The 17,530-nt window shown below is 33.4% G+C and overlaps 1 long non-coding RNA gene and 1 pseudogene across 2 annotated transcripts in view; one reads left to right on the top strand and one right to left on the bottom strand.

The window, feature by feature from the left end:
• The window catches only part of LOC144293761 (uncharacterized), a 394,465-nt gene that overhangs the window by 190,632 nt on the left and 186,303 nt on the right, over positions 1 to 17,530 (bottom strand). The gene's annotated exons all lie outside the window — the stretch shown is intronic.
• On the top strand, positions 492 to 588 carry LOC144294448 (U6 spliceosomal RNA; annotated as a pseudogene).

A 17,530-nucleotide genomic window follows, 5' to 3' on the forward strand; every position in this document is an offset into this window, starting at 1 on the left:
TCCCATGTTGTATGATAGTTGTCAAGAATCAATGATATCCTCAAAAACAAAATATCCAGGGCATTTCTGAGAGTTCATTGTAGTGTCTTGGGGCTTCTTATTATACAGTTTGAGAACTAGGATTTTAGTCATTGACTTTGAAATTTTTATTTGGCAAGTTTTTTGAAGTTGATGATATTGTTTTCAAGGTCGCTGAAGTTAATATATACTTTTCACAAATATATGCTCTTTATTTAAAAAGCAAAACAAAAATCTAATTTTTAAAGATTTTATTTATTTGAAAGAGAGGAAGAGAGCATGCATGCGCATATGGGCAGGGGAGGGGGAGAGGGCGAGGGAGAAGCAGCTTTCCCAATGAGCAGGGAGCCCAACTTGGGGCTTGATTCCAGAACCCTGAGATCATGACCTGAGCTGAAGGCAGGCACTTAACTGACTAAGCCACCCAGGTGCTGCAACAAAACCTATTTTTAAAAAAGCATTTCCACCTGTCTTTGTTTCAGCAACACATATACTAAAATTGGAGCGATGCAGAATTTAGCATGGCCCCTGTGCAAGGACATGCAAATTCGTGAAGCGTTCCATATTTTTAATCAATTTTTGAGGTCTTGTGCTTAAAAAAGAAAAAATAAATAAATAAAAAACAATTCTGTCATATAATACACTTTTTAACTGCATCACAGCAAAGTCAAAGGATACAGACTTGGACTTCGTTTTCTCACTGTTACAATGATATGCTCTTCACCTATGAGCAAGTTTATTATGTCTATTCACAATAATCTGAATTAGAACAATAAATATTTGTCACAAAATATTGGTTTGCTTTCGCAAAAATATTCAGATGGACATGTTTTCATAATTATTCATAAAGCTTCAAATAATCTGAGGTGCCTGGGTGGCTTAGTCAGCCTCTGGCTCAGGTCATGATCCTGGAGCCTCAGGATGGAGCCCTGCATGGGGGAGTTTGCTTCTCCCTCTCCCTCTGCCCATCTCCCAGCTGGTCTCTCTCACTCTCATTTGCTCTCTATCAAATAAATAGATAAGATCTTAAAAAAAAAAGAATCAAGTAATCCAAATCTCCCCTAACTTACTGAAATTTTAGTATGAAATTCTCAGACTACCTTGCTTGCTTATTATCTATTGGAATTTCTGGAGGCTCCATTGTATCCTATGAGCAATAAAATGAAAGAAGACAAAACTAATGTGTGCAACAGCTTCCCTAAAAATGGCATCTCCTTGTTTTCTCTCACCACAGAATAGAGAAATTGTCTCTATGATAATGTTTCTTATTTTGGATTTTCCTCTGAATATTTGTCTACACTAATATCTCCTCTGAATTTAGTATTATGTACTTAAAAAATCATAACGATTAGTTTTTGTTTTCAGCTCTGACATGAAAATACTGAAAGCTGGGATTGCTGTTCTTGTAACAGTAGCAAAAAACAGAACAAGCTGAAAATCAAGAATTTTCTTGAAACTACGGTGGAACTTGGATTATGAGCCAAACCACAATCCTCAAATCCAAAGAGATAGGCATGTCCAGAGGAGTGACAGCAAGATCTGCAAACTCTTGGAACAGAGCCATGAGTAAGAACATAGAAATAATAATTTTGAATTTCTGGAGGTAAGTGTAGACTAGTGAAAGTGGCACTTGGGGGCAGCCCCGATGGCCAAGTGGTTTGGCGTCGCCTTCAGCCTGGGGATGATCCTGGAGAGGGGACTGAGTCCCACGTCAGGCTTCTTGCATGGAGCCTGCTTCTCCCTCTGCCTGTGTCTCTGTCTCTGTCTCTGTCTCTCTCTCTCTTTCTCTCTGTGTCATGAATGAAAAAAAAAAAAAAGTGGCACTTGGGTGGTGGGGAATGTGCACAGTGTTAGAGAAGCCACCACATTTCCTTGAGTTTTCTCTACAGGAATCCCTCTAGGTTCTTATGGTGAGATCTGAGGAAGATCATATAGTGGCCTTGACAGGGATAGGGGAGGATTAATCATGGTAAAATAAAATAAGATGAGACTTCTCCATAATAAAAACTTAGTTTCCATGAAAGACACTTTACTGGAGCTTATGCCACAAGAAGAACATTCCTCACATGTTAGCCGACTCTAGTCTTCTTGTCTCACCTAAGGGGAATACATTTTCCAAAATGTCATATAATTGAAATCATATAGTATTAGCCTTTCAGACTGACTTCTTTCACTTAGCAATATGAAATTGAGGTTCATCTGGGTCTGGTTGTGGCTCATGAACTCATTTTTCTTATTGAATAATATTCCATTGTGTTGATAAAGCACAGTTTGTTTTTCTATCCACTTATTCATGGACATTTTGATTTCTTCCAGTTTTTGGTGATTATAAACAAAGGTGTTATAAACATTCACATGCAGATTTTTGTATGGACAGGGTTTTCAAACCAGCTGGGTAAATACCTAGAAGCATGATTGCTGGGTCATATGGTATATGTTTGGCTTTGTAAGAAACTGACAAACTGTCTTCCAAAGTGGACACTCCTGTTTGTATTCCCACCAGCAACGAATGAGTTTTCCTATTGTTCTGCACTTTCACCAGCATATAATTTGTCAGTATTTTTATTTTATTTTATTCTAATAGGTGTATAGTGGTATCCTATTATTTAATTTGAAATTCATCAATGACAAATAATGTTGAGCACCTTATAAAATGCTTATTTGCCATATGCATATCTTTTTTTGACAGGTTGTTTATGTAGATCTAGATCTTTTCCTCATTTTAAAAATTGAGGTGTTTCTCACCTTCTTTCAAGATTTTCTTGTTTTTTTCCTATAATTTTAAGATAATAGGATTTATTATGGTATTTTTGGTATTTGTCCGGTCTGTTGTTCTCAGAACTTCTATATCTGTGGTTTTAGTATTTGTCATTAATTTGGAAAGTTCTTGATCTTGGTTATTATCACTGTAAATTTTGTCTCTACTTCATTTTTTCCTTTTTTCTCCTTCTGATATTCCAATGATCTGTATGTTAGCTGATTTGAAATTTCCCAGCATTTTTAAATGGTCTGTTCATTTCTTTTTTCATTCTTTTCTTTTCAGTGGAAGTTCTCATTGATTAGTCTTCAACTTCAAAGATTCCTTCATCAGCCATATCTAGTCTACTGATGAAATAATTGAACACATTCATTTCTGTTATAGTATTTTTGATAACAAGCATTTCTTTTTGATTTTTTCTTAGAGTTTCTATCACTCTGATCTCACTTTCATGTGGTCTACCTTTTCCATCTGTTCTCTTATATTGTAGTTTTTCCACTAGAGCTTTTAATTTTATTAATCATAGTTATTTTAAATTATCTTTCTTGTAATTTTAACACCTTTTACTATTGGAGTCCAGTTCTATCTTTATTACTTCACACTGTTTCTTTGTTGTTTTGTTTGGCTTTTGCTTTTGTTTCACTATTTGTGTTTGCCTATTGACATGACTTTTAATATTTTATTTAAAGGAGGACATGTTTAATCATTGAACAGGAAGTGAGGTAAATATGTCTTTGTAGATCTATCCTAATCTGGGTAGGATTAGGCTGTATTTAATGTTTGTGGTTGTGCCAGCAGTTTAAAGTTTCTCTAGTCCTTGTTTTTTTTTTTTTTTTTCTTTCTCTCTTGACTTCTTTCCAAGGTTTATATAGTATAAGAGGGGTGAAAATAAGGTAATTTTTAATGGAGGAACCTGACAATACTACCTCAGCCAGCTGATCAAGATCAATATTAAGACTGATGTCAAGTTAATATGCTATTATGAAAACATCATTTTACCTCTGTGGTCCTCTTCTCATAAACCCACCAGCTCAGTCTAATCTTAAGAGAAAGCAAAAGACAATCTCAATACAAGAGCATTCTGTCAAATATCTGACCAATAATTCTCAAAACTGTCAAGATCATCAAAACCAAGAGAAGTTTGAGAAGCTCTCTCAGGCAACAGGTGCCTAAGGAGATATGACTATTAAATATAATGTGGTAGCCTGGATGAATTAGAGGAACAGATAAAGTTTATTAGGTAAAAATTAAGGAAATATGAATAAAATATGGACTTTTGTTAATAACAATGTACCAATATTGGTTAATTAATTATAATACATGCATTAATTTAAGGTCTTTTAAAAATATCATTTATTTATTCATGAGAGACACACAGAGAGAGAGAGAGACAGAGAGAGAGAGAAGCAGAGACACAGGCGGAGGGAGAAGCAAGCTCCATGCAGGGACCCCAACATGGGACTCGATCCCGAGTCTCCAGGAGCATGCTCTGGGCTGAAGGCAGCACTAAACTGCTGAGCCACCCAGGCTGCCCAATTGTAAGGTTTTAATGGTAGAATAAGCTGGGTATGGGGTGTATAGGAACTCTGTGCAATCTCTGCAACTTTTTTAAAATCTAAAAGTGTTCTAAAATATTTATTTAAAAATAATGATTTGCTATCTGAATTAAATGCATAATTAACATTCCTTTGAATGAGGGGGTAATGAACAACTACTTGTACAATATAATATAAGTTAATGGGATTTTCTTCTTCAGATGAAGAGAAGTTAACATATGGAGATAGGTAGAAAGCACATTTTAACAATATGTATAAACACTAAATACTGGGAAGTATTATTTAAATGACAGAATTTATTTATTTATTTATTTATTTATTATTATTATTTTTTTAAATGACAGAAATTTAGAACCAAAATTCGAACCTGGCAAATTCTTCCTCGGGTTCATAGTTTCTCGTCTATTCTCTGCATAGAGTTATTCTAATGGAACAAATCTACAATTAGAAAGCAGACTTAGTCTCACTCACACTACCCTTCTATATGGATTTTTATATAGTTGTAGTTCAGGGGATGAACAGAAATGGCTAATATAATTGTCTCCTAAATGTCAACAGGAAAAATAACAAAAATAAGTTCCAGTAACAGAATTCATTTTTCACAGCCACAGAGAACCTGAACATAAAAATAATAAGCTACTCTCAAAGGGTTTAACCAAAGGGTCATTAAGATAAAGCTATCTCCTAAAAATGTGCCCTTAAACTTGAATTCTTCTGTAAATCAGAGAGAAGTCTCTGAAAATACACATTTTTAAAAGCATTATCAATTTAGTGAATATATCAAGGTCATAATGATTAAATTTTATATGACAAGAGCATGAAATAAATTGGTATCTCCACAGAGTTAAACATTTAACAATGGTACATATGCTGTTAACCTCTCTAATCTAAGGAAATTACAGGAGCTCCAGCAATGACAAATATTTTTACTTTTACAGTGAATTATTGAATTGTTTTGTCATGTAGGCCTAGAGTCCAGGGGCTGTTTATTGGTTTTAGTTTGCAATAACTCAATCTGACTCTTCATTGATTTCCTTCATTCCCAATATTGTTTTGCTACCTTCAGGATTCTAGAGCCTCTCAGGACATTATGTACCTCCAAATGGACATGTCCTGGTCTCCCCTTCAGTGAAATACAGCAATAGAAAACAGTCAAGTAGCAAAAGTATATTTCAAATTATTTTTCTGTGTCTGTTTTTAAATTTGATTTTAGTATGTTGGGGCCAGGGAGTGGCCTATACAGAAAGATGTAGGAGGATGGAACTTTGAAAATCACCAATTTCAGATATTATAGTCAGAGGGATAATTGAAATTCAAGTTTTTTACATTTTATTGATTCTACTTCCTATTTTAAAACAAACTTTTAAAAAGTATTCTTTGATTTTAAGCCCTGGTGGGAAGGATCACACTAAGGGAGAAGCAATAGAGATGAGGGTTAATATCTGCCTTTTTTTTTTCTTACCACTGAAGTGGTAAATTACTCAATTCTATAAACTACATTTAGTCCATCTATAAGATAGAACCAATGATCATGATTATTCCACAATGGTATCTATGAATATTAAATAGAACATATATGGAACAGTAATTCACAGGTTGTCTAGCATGAAATAACTCCTCTCCCACACTGATACTACATTCAAATGAATCCACTACCAAAACTCTGTAGCATTCTTCAGTTTGGTAACTACTTTTGTAGATGTTATTTTCTAACCGTTGACCTTCCCAAATTTACTCACTTTGCTATAGGTTTGCTTGCACATAATTTATAGATCTACAGACTACCAAGTAAGTATCAGAGAATATGCTGGTTAGTTTTTCATACAGATTTTTTATATAATATGTTAAAACCCCAGAGGTTATGTTTCTTGATCTCATTTTATGAATGATAATTCTGACACTCATAAAATTTAGTAATGTTCTAAGCTAACACACTTAGTCGGTTGGGAAGGCAGGATTTGGACCTTGGGACCATTTGGTTCCAAGGTCCATTCACTTTCTGACAAAGTCCATTGTCCTCTCTTCCATTCAATATATTACAGAGTGCACAGCGAGTTAGTAAATGTGATTGTATGACCTGCATTTAATAAAATCATTTGGAAGTATAAGATGGTTTGTAAATATTAGGAGTTATTAGTTTATGTCTAGACAAGAGTTTCCATCTGCCCTCTTGTACTTTACCGTGAAGGAAGCACAGTATATTACTGGATGCTAATTCAGCAGTTGTTCTGATAAGTAGCAAGGTGACTAAATTTAGCAGTTTCTGACTACCATAGGAGTACTATATGTGCTAAACAAAAAAGAAGGAAATGACCCAGAAAAAATTGCTATGTAATGGGACTACCATGAGGACCGTGATCAACTCATTGGTGTTTTTATTCTTATGGATATTTGGTAAAAGCTTAGTAGATTTTATATTTTAAAAGTTAAAGAATACTTCGGGGATCCCTGGGTGGCTCAGTGGTTTAGCACCTGCCTTTGGCCCAGGGCATGGTCCTGGAGACCCAGGATTGAGTCCCACGTCGGGCTCCCTGCATGGAGCCTGCTTTTCCCTATGCCTATGTCTCTGCCTCTCTCTCTCTCTGTCTCTCATGAATAAATAAAATCTAAAAAAAAAAAAGAATACTTTGTTAGTATGTTTTATTCAGGCTACATTAGAGGAACACCGTATTAATACTACTTCCCTCTACACTTAGGGAGAGACATACAGAGTTCTACGACTAGAACTGGTAAAGATTAAGTCATTATACCCTCATGTTTCAAGCCTCTTAATCTATGGGTTAAAATGTTGTCATATTTATATCAGACTAACAAATTACAATGACTCTGAACCACTCTTACTTCACCAACAGAAATTTAGTCTATTGGTAGTTTTCTTTACCCCAGAACACCCAGGGCCTCTTAGGATGAGTCAATACAGTTCTGTACAGATCTGCTGCTGCCTGCTGAAGGACAACTAAATGGAAACTACTTCTGAAATGAAGCCATACAGTTTCTGTCTCCTGACAGCTTTTTAAATGGGCTTTGTCCCCTCAAAAGCTGCTCCTGTAAGTCTAGTTGAAGAACTGGGTGCATTTGACACTGTGCTGTGAACTGAAACTAAAGGATATATCCACAGCAAATGACCAGGCTATTTGTCTTAGTTCATCAGCCTCTGGATTACGTAACAAAGATCTCTGGGACAGAGTGATAGTGACAGGTTAAAGGATCCTAATTTCTTATTAATCTCAGAGAGTGCTCAAATAAAAAAAAAAATCCTAGATTCTGCACTTTTAAGTAAGTCTGTTTCCTTTCTGACATCTCTGGCTATTTTCTCATTTCCTTACATTGATAAGCATCTAGATTCCGTAAAGTCATCACTGCTCTCTAATGCTCAGTCCTTGAAGAAGAATATATTGTATTTGTGAAGATAGCTTCAACCTATTTGGTGAGGTACTTCTCAGGGACCGCCTTTTCGCTACCTCACAGCACTATATATATCAGTGAATCAATGGATTGGTGGTAGTGACTTAAAACCCTGTTCATTTTTGTTACAAATAGAAGCACCTAAGTGTCTGTGTGTATACTTGTATGTGTGTGATGTGGATAAGGGAAATAGTGTTTAACCCCTACTCCCAGAAATCAAGCTTCAAATGTTATGATGGAAGAGAGGAAACTTAGCCTATTGCAAATCAAAATTATGCAGCCTACATGTACAAATGTAAAACCAGTAGATATAAAGAAACAGTAGTTTATAGTTAAAGATTTATATTTTTAGAATAACTTCTGAGAATTCATTACTTTTTAAAATAGTTTTCAGATAAAAAAAACTGAAATTTTAAAAATCCTCTGTTAATAGTAAGGGAAATATTATACAAATGTCACTTGGTTTTACTTTGACAGTTTAGAAGGCAACTAAATGGACCAGAAACCCCAGACAATCTCTAGCATTATTTGCAATCTTGAGTAAATTCAATAGAATTAGTGAATAAACTAGAAGAGTTCTTGAGATACTTTTAAGGTTATAAAATCCTGGAGCCACATAATATCTGTTTCAAAAAGGAACATTATCAGTATTCTTGCTACTATCTTTTAGTAAATTGCCCCAAGAGACACTAGAATTCAGATTAAATGCCTATGTAACTAATAACTTTTTATTTCAAGTCATAAACATGCTTCTTATTTACTATAATATGATATAAAGCTAACAACATCTAGGTTATTTTTCTGGTCTTCTAAAGTGAAACTTTATTAGAAATTAGGAAACTACCATTTAAGAAGAATATATTTCTTCAGATTATTATTAGTTCAAGGACAACTTAATGCACTATTATAAATACTGTGGGTGTTTAAAAAATAATACATTGTTTCTTGACAAAGTCAGAAAACACAGAATCTCAGAACTCTAACATACTTGTATGGTCTAGTAATGTCAGAACTCAGGTTGCTGAGCCTCAGTCACAGTGAATTCTGACTGGCTAGAATCCAAATCCATTTTTCTCCGGTTCTGTGAATTTCTACTGTCCCAGGTTCTTGTAGTTAATGCTTCAAACATTAAAATTAAAAAAGTACATAGTATAGATATTGTAGTTATAATACTCTTTTCCAGAAGTCCAAATTATCATCAGTCAATAATTCTCAACCAGGGTTATTTTAGCCATTGGAGGAAGTCTGGCAATATCTGAAGACATTTGTAATTATTACACATTTGAGGTTGTGGAGAAGACTCAGTACTGGTAACTATTGGATGCTAAACCTTTTACAATCAACATGATAACCATTCTAACAAAGAATTTTCTGAACACATATGTCAATGGCCCCAAAACTGAGATACTCTTAAGATTTCCTTCATGTGGATTTTCAGGTCACAAATGACAAATAGATTCCATCTCCAATGCAAACTCCAGTTACTCAGGAGTAACTGTCTGATGCTGTGTTAGGAAGAAAAATAGGTGGCATGTGTTTAGTCTGCCCAGAGGGGAATGGCTCTACTATTCATTTTCAGTTTAATAATTTTTTTAATTTGATGCAATTTTTGTTTCACAATGTTGAAATTAGATTGATAATGGTTGTCATTTCTCAAAGCCTTTTTCCTAAATTCACCCTTCACAGATTTTTGTTCTATTATATTTTAGATTAGCATAATTATAACTCTCTGGCATATGCAACTTTATGTAGATTAGGCATGATACAGATGAATAATCTAGATCATTTTTTTCTTTTACTCCAGCAATAAACGATTAGTCTTATTTTCTCAAATATATTTCCAATCTGTCATGAATTGATGCTTTAAAAATATAATAAAAGTGAATAATTATAAAAAGGAATCCATAAGATAAAATTTTTAAATTATTAAATTCAGCAAACAAAAAATTGCCCTGTCCATTAATTATAAAAGTTCTAAAACACTCTCAATTATTGTATTTGTCTCAATGAGACTCATTAACACCTTTTATAGACCAGTGAGTGTATGAGGAGTACAGCTGGAAAATCATAGACCACTTTTTTTTTTATAAATCTGTTTCTATTCTTCACTCAACAAATATTCCTGGCCTGACAGGGTGAAGCACTGCACTGGGTTCTAGGAATTCAGAGATAAAAGGCATTCTCAATCTTCATGGAAAGTGAAGGAAAGATAAACAATTTTAATAGAAATGGTATTCAGTAGAAGATGCTAGTCGTCATGGGTAACATCGAAGTGTGGACGATGCTGAGAATCCTGGAGCTGAGAAGACTGTGTCATGAATATTTCTCTAGTGTAGGAACCATGTGCCAACTTAGGGACAGTGTCTTTGTTCAAGCATACGTCTTTTCCATAACCTCATACTCTAGAAATATTGGTTGAATACGTGTGTTACTAAACTGAGAAGTGAAAACTGCTTGTGTATTTACAATACAACAAAATAACAACCGTCCATGATTGCAAGTTGAATCACTTGTGCTCCTTTGACTACATTCTGAGCTATTTAAATGTATTCAAAGCCCAATGATTACATGATACATCACCACAGCAATTGAACTTTTAGGAAATAATGTATTTCCAAACGCCCTCTGCTACAGCCCGTAGTAGTCTCTGATATTGAAACCAGACTTGATATCCATGACAGGCAAGATGCTTAAAGTGGTGTTTGGCTGGAAGTATTGTGAAATGATGATTCAGGTATTTTAAAAAGCTTATTATCTTCCTCAAAATGGAGACCATTTATCATTTTTCTACTGATTTAACACTGATAGCTAGAAAGAAATGTATGTTTCTTTCTTGCCTCAAATTACCTTTCCTTATCTTTAATGGCTACATTCTCAATTCATCTTTTTGATGGCTTGTAATTTGAATGGCTAAACAGTACCACTCAGACTCATTTTCCTTGTAAAATATGTTGGTTTTAAATTACACATGTCTGTTTGAGGCTGAAGAGCCTGTGAAAAATGTTTACTTGAGTTGGATATCACAGGGTTGTTGCAGTTACTGAGATATGCCAGCCTGTAGTTCTGAAGCAAATGTTATTATACAGTATATTAATTGTATAAAATTGTCATTGTACAGTATATTAATTGTATAATAATGAGACTGACATTTCATTTAATAGGCTTAGGAAATTGGGAAGTTAAATTATGTTTAAAAAATTGATAATCTGGTCCTTGTTTCTATTCTCATTACCTTTAACTACATTATATCAGAAGAGAAATAACATTACATGTGAGAGGAACATGCCATACAGATAAAATAGAATTATATGTGAAGAGACTATTATTAGATTAATATTGGTTAAGAGAGGGGATCCCTGGGTGGCTCAGAGGTTTGGCGCCTGCCTTTGGCCCAGGGCACGATCCTGGAGTCCCGGGATGGAGTCCCGCGTCGGGCTCCCGGCATGGAGCCTGTTTCTCCCTCTGCTTGTGTCTCTGCCTCTCTCTCTCTCTCTATCATAAATAAATAAATAAATAAATATTTTTAAAAAATATTGGTTAAGAGATTAAACTATAGTCCATTTATTCTAATGCCAGATCAAATGTTAAAAAATAATGTGGACATTAGAAAATGAAAAGGTAGCCATCTGAATAACTGATTGCAAAAATGCAGATTTTTAATACTCCTATTACTTGACATGAAAATTTTGCTATGATTTTGTAGAGTTATATGCATATAAACTAAAAATACAGCATATGTGTATGATTTTCTAGAGTTATTTACATATAAAAATACGCATATGTTTTTATTTATATCATACTATGGTGTACTCTGAACTAATTTAGAAGTTAGGTGATTCCATATAAGGTATTTATTTCTTCCTCCACATTTGTGACCTAGACTTTGAGGCTAGTCTTCATCCTAGATGGAGGCAAATTTGAAGCTAGATCACAGTAAATCTGTTGGCTAAGCATTGGCAGATATAATGGTGAAGACCTTAGCTGCAGAAAATGGTATGCTGCTATGATCCATCTTTTAGTGTTTGTACTGATTCCCCACAAAGACACATTTCACCTTATATGGCTACTGGTGGGGAAGGAAAACCTGACTAAACTTCAGGCCCCACGCTACAATCCTACCTCTATTGCCTGCTGCCAGATTACTCTGGGACGGCTGCTTCTTAGCTACCACCATCATCCTGCTCAGCCCCCTTCTCTTTTGAACATGTCTAGATCAACATTTGTCCCACACGTGTCTCCTTTTTCCAAGCACAGATTTTGAATTGGAATGTGACTATGGTATTGACTGTGCATTGAAATAATGATGCCAGGCTCCTCTTACAATTGATAGCACTTCTTCTAGGACTAAAACTTTTTACTCTCTCTATCCTAACCTTTTATCTTAAATTAGTTTAAGTTATAAGAAGTTCAAAGAATAGTACATAGTTCTTATGTGCCCTACCGATCTTCCCCCAGAGATTGTTACAGCTACAGGATATTGTTAAAACTAGGATATTGACTATTAACTACTATTAGCATAGGTATAGGTCTTATTCAGATTTCACCAGTTTTTACATATACTTTTAAATTTTAAAGTGTTTTAGTTCTATGAAAATTTATCACATATGCAGATTTGATCAACCACCACCCATTACCAAAATAATATTCTGTTACCACTAATAAGCTTGCATAGGTAACCTCTTAATCATAATAACCTTTTCCAACCCAAATCCCGGGCAAGCAAGAATCTATCCTCTATTACTATCTTTTTTTTAAATTTTTTTTTAAGTTTTATTTATTCATGCTAGACATAGAGAGAGAGAGAGGCAGAGACACAGGAGGAGGGGTAAGCAGGCCCATGCCGGGAGCCTGACGTGGGACTCGATCCCGGGACTCCAGGATCGCGCCCTGGGCCAAAGGCAGATGCAAAACCGCTGAGCCACCCAGGGATCCCCACCTCTATTACTATCTTTTGTCACTTTAAGAACATTACATACATGGAGCCATGCAATATAGGTGACCAATGTATTTCTTTCAACATAATGATACCTGTTTCATTGAAATTGTTCCATGTATCAACAGCTTATTCCTTGTTATTAGAAGATAGTATTTCATGTAATGAATGTAACACAGTTTGTTTATCCACTCACCCACTGAAGCACAGTTAGGTTGTTTTTAAACTGGGACTATTGCAAATAAAACTGCTGTAAAGATTAATATATAGTTTTTTTTTTTTAAAGATGAACATAAGCTTACAAATCTAGAATAAATATCATGGAGTGGTAAGTATATATATATGTGTGTGTATGTATACATACATATATAAGTAAATATATTTAATATACTTACTAGTATAAGAAACTGACATAAGAATATTATAAGAAAAAAAAGAATATAAGAATGGTAGTACCATTCTGTCTTGCCACCAGCAATATATGCAAGAGCAACTATTTTCACACCCTCACCAACACTTGATTGTAAGTGATTTTTATCTTAGTCATTCAAATAGGTACTATAATAGTATGCCATGGAAGCTTTAATCTGTATTTTCCTTAATAATTTATATTGTTGAATATTTTTTCATGTGCTTATCTGCCATCTACATATTCTCTTTTGTAAAGAGGTTTTTCAAGTCTTTTTGCTCATTTTCCTTCTGGATTTATATGCTTCATTACTACTGAGTTTATAGAGTATTTTAAAATATATTTTAGACAAAAGTACTTTGTTGCCTAACTTGTTTGCAAATGTCTTCTCTTATTTGGCTTATTTTTCATCTGTGTCATAGTCAGTTGTAGAGAAATAGATATTAATTTTGATGAAGTCCAATTCATTATCTTTTATGGATCATGTCTTTGGTGGTATGCCTAAGAATGCTTCTTCTAACATCAAGTCCAAACATTGTCTATGTTTTCTTCTAAAGCGTTTTGTGTTTTACATCCAATAGATGTTCTATTTTGAGAAGTACTAGTTCTGTGGAGTTTAAATTACTATTATTATTTTTTAAAAATATTTTATTTATTTGACAAAGAGCGAGCCCAAGCAGGGGGAGCAGGAGATAGGAGAGGGGACCGATGTGGGGCTCAATTCCAGTACCCTGGGATTACAACCTGAGCTGGAGGTAGACACTTAATCCACTGAGTCACTCAGGTGCCCTGAATTATTTCTAATGGTATTTTTTTGGAAATTAATCACTAAGGTATAGAAATTCCAAAAAATGAAAATAAATATAAATTTTATTCTTTCTCAAAAAATGCAAAATTTATATTCAAACCCAATAATCTTGTCATCTCTGCAAATTGTGAGTCTAGAGTTTATTTATTTTTGTTAAATCAATAATCTTTAAGATTATAAACTATTATAATTATGTGTAAATAATTTAAAATGCATGGGTAAATATATATACATTCTTTTCAAAATAAAATTATATGGTATTACTTTATGTACATGAATTCTATGGTAGTATAATGATAGATTTGCTTCTATAGATTTAATTTGTTCTGTTCACTAAGAAAAGTTCAAAATGCAAAGAACATGTACAGCTTACTTATTAACCATATTCAGAATCTTAATTGGCTTTGTTTTTTTGTTTTTTTTACTTTCAGTATCTTAAAAAATTATCATCCAACACTACAAACTGAAATGGCTAAGGAATTAACTATTTCTCATAAAAGTAAAAAAAAAAAAAGAATCACAATTCATTAATTTATTCATTCTACCTATAATTTAAAATGGACTAAAAAATAAAATGGACTTATATTACTTAGACTTTATTATTTACTTTAATTTAGTCTCTCAGTAGCAAGGGCAAAAGAAATGGAACCTAACAGTAGTTAGTACTTGTGTACCAGAAATGAAGATCTCCCTAGCCCCCTTCCCCATAAAGACCATAATCACAGATAGTCTTCAAAATGACCTAAGAGTTTAGACTCATTTATTTTTTTTAATGAGGTAATTAATTTTCAGGGAGATGAAGTAAATTATTTAAAAGTATCAGTATGTAGCATCTTCAAGATTTCAAAACACAGAGTAATTCTTGAACCTTCTTCTATCCACTTAAGACTATTTAATATATCAGGTCATTTAAAAAATCTAGTTGAGGTAATGGAATGAAATGATATTATCTTTATGCTAGAAAATTTGAGCAAAGCACAACAGTAAAAAAATATACATATACTGTTGACTTTCTTGTTCAATGTTTTTTAGTTGATAAAATGCTGACAAGTATTCTCAGTTAAGAACTGGTATTTTATCCTACTAAAAAAATTACCCCTGCAAATAAATAATAGAAATACAAACAACATGATAAAAACAGGTGAAAAATTTGAACACTCATAAAAGGAGATATACAAATGTAAAGGAAGCATATGGAACGTGTTTAACATTGTTAGTCATTAGAAACATCAAAATCACAATGAAATTGTGTTTTACATACTTTCTAGAAAAAAAATAAATTTAAAAGATCACCAAAACCAAGTGTTGGTGAGCTATGAAACTGGAACTCTTACATATTACTGAAGAGAGATATCATCTTGACAAATACTTTGGAAAATGGTTTGGCAAGTTCTTCTAGAAATAACCCTATGCCTGTCATATGAAACAGCATATCTACTTCTAGATTTGTATTGAAGAACAATAAAAACATACACCCATGTAAAGACTTAGAAAAATTGGCAACCCTCTCTGTGTCCATCAACTGGAGAATAGATAAGCAAAGTTTGGCATATTCATACAACAGATCACTGCTGAACAAGAAATAAGAGCAAATTACTAATATATTTGACCTGGCTGAAATGCTAAAACACTGCTGAGCAGTGAAAGCCGTGGGCAAAAGTATACATACTCTGTTGTTCAATTTATAAGAAACACTATATAAGATAAAAATCAACTATAGTGTCAGAAAGATCAATATTTGCCTAGAGCCCAGGCTGTAGAGGGATTACTATATATGGAGTTATGTTGGAACTCATAGAAATGGACAAAATATTTAATACCTTGATTGTGATGATGGTTGTTACCTCAGTATATGCATTTGTCAGAGTGTGTAAAACCATATGCTGAAAATAGATGCATTTTATTTTTTAAAAAATCAATTCACAATAAACTTCATGTATAAAACTTTGATCAACCGTATGGAATTTGAAAAATGGAGTAGTGCATGTTTTCATAAGATGGAAGGACAACAGGTAGTGATATAAGCCTGAGGAGAAAAGAGGACAATTAAGTGCACATTCAAGGCAGTTAAAGTTGAACTAAACAAAGAAGAAAGTGTGGCGATTCTTAAAGAGGTTATTTTTGAGCTCTCCTCCAAGGATACAGATAGAAATAAGAATGGCATGAAAATAATAAGTGGAAAACTGACATATGCAGGGATCAGAGAATTGTGACCTTTACTGTAAATAGTAGGGCTTCACTGATAAGAAATTGAAAGTAAGTGAACTGGAGCAATATAAAAGGAAATCATAAAAAGAAAATTTTTGGTTGCCCAGATCTGAGCTTTAACATTTTCTACATGTAGGTCTTTGAAGAAATATCTTAATAAGTTCTCTGTGATTCAGTTTTTACAAACTAAAGTAAAAAAAAAAAAAAGAAAAAAGAAGAAGAAGAGAAAAATATGAGGCTCTAAGATCATGCTATAGGATTACTCTCATTATTAAATTAGATCTGTCTATGAATGTTCTGGCATAGTGCCTGGAGCTCTTTGACCCTAAGGATATTGTAGAAGCTAAGAATTGCTTCTCTTCACTAATGAGTATTATAAATACAGTTCTAATGAATATTAAACTTCTTAGATTATTTTTACCATAAAAATGAAACAAAATAATTAAAAATGATATATTCTATAATAAATATTTCCTAAGCCACACAGTAATGTTATTATTTACTATAGAACACATTCCAGAATCTATGAAATATATTTTATAGTAAATATAATAATTATATACATCAAAATATTTACTTAAGTGCAATAAGGAATTATTTATTAGTTATATTACAACATTATAATGATGTGCATATGTTGGAACCCAGGGAATTAAAAAAAAACAAATTTCTTAAAATGAAGATAATAAGAACAAATTATTTTTCCAAATATTAGTGAATTTTAATATGGCCCTAGAATTACATGGAGAAGAGTTACAAGCTAGAAAAAAAAATGATCAAATAAATTTTAACATAAAAATAGAAGAAGAATGCTAAGAAAAAATGAAAACAACCACCATCAAATAAAGAGCCAAATAAGAAAACCAACAGCATAAAAGATCGTTGAAATAAGTGACATTGCAAAACAGAGTATTCCTCACATACAAATACTGATTTATTAAACAGTTCATCCCTCTGTTGAGAGATAGAGGAAGAAGGGAGGGAGAGGGAGCGAGAGAGGAATGAGATGTAGAGATGTAAGACTGACGAGAGAGGATTGAAGTGTCTGCTGTTCTACAACAAATGCTACAAAAAGAAAGACAGATTTACAAGTAAGAGAAAAAAATGAACACTTTCATCAAAGATGCTGGCCATTAGGCATGGGAAGACGGAGAGTAAGATGAAAAAATGTCTCAGGAGGGCTCAGGAGACAGATGGAACAGATAAAAGACTAAAAAATCAGCTTGTTGAGGAAAAGTCTTCAAAAAACATTCTAAATTCAGACTCTGAATAACTTGAAGACCTGCTGAGAGAATGTCTGTCAGGAATAGAAGATGATGTATATAATAAACAATTAATGGTTTATAACAGAAAGTGAGGGAACTTCAATGCAAACCCTCTTCCTAATTACAAGCTAAAGTCACAAGTATCCTTCAGAATTTTGATAAATCAAGTT

Source organism: Canis aureus, chromosome 22 (genome assembly GCF_053574225.1).
Source record: "Canis aureus isolate CA01 chromosome 22, VMU_Caureus_v.1.0, whole genome shotgun sequence".
In the NCBI taxonomy this organism is placed as follows: Eukaryota; Metazoa; Chordata; class Mammalia; order Carnivora; family Canidae; genus Canis; species Canis aureus.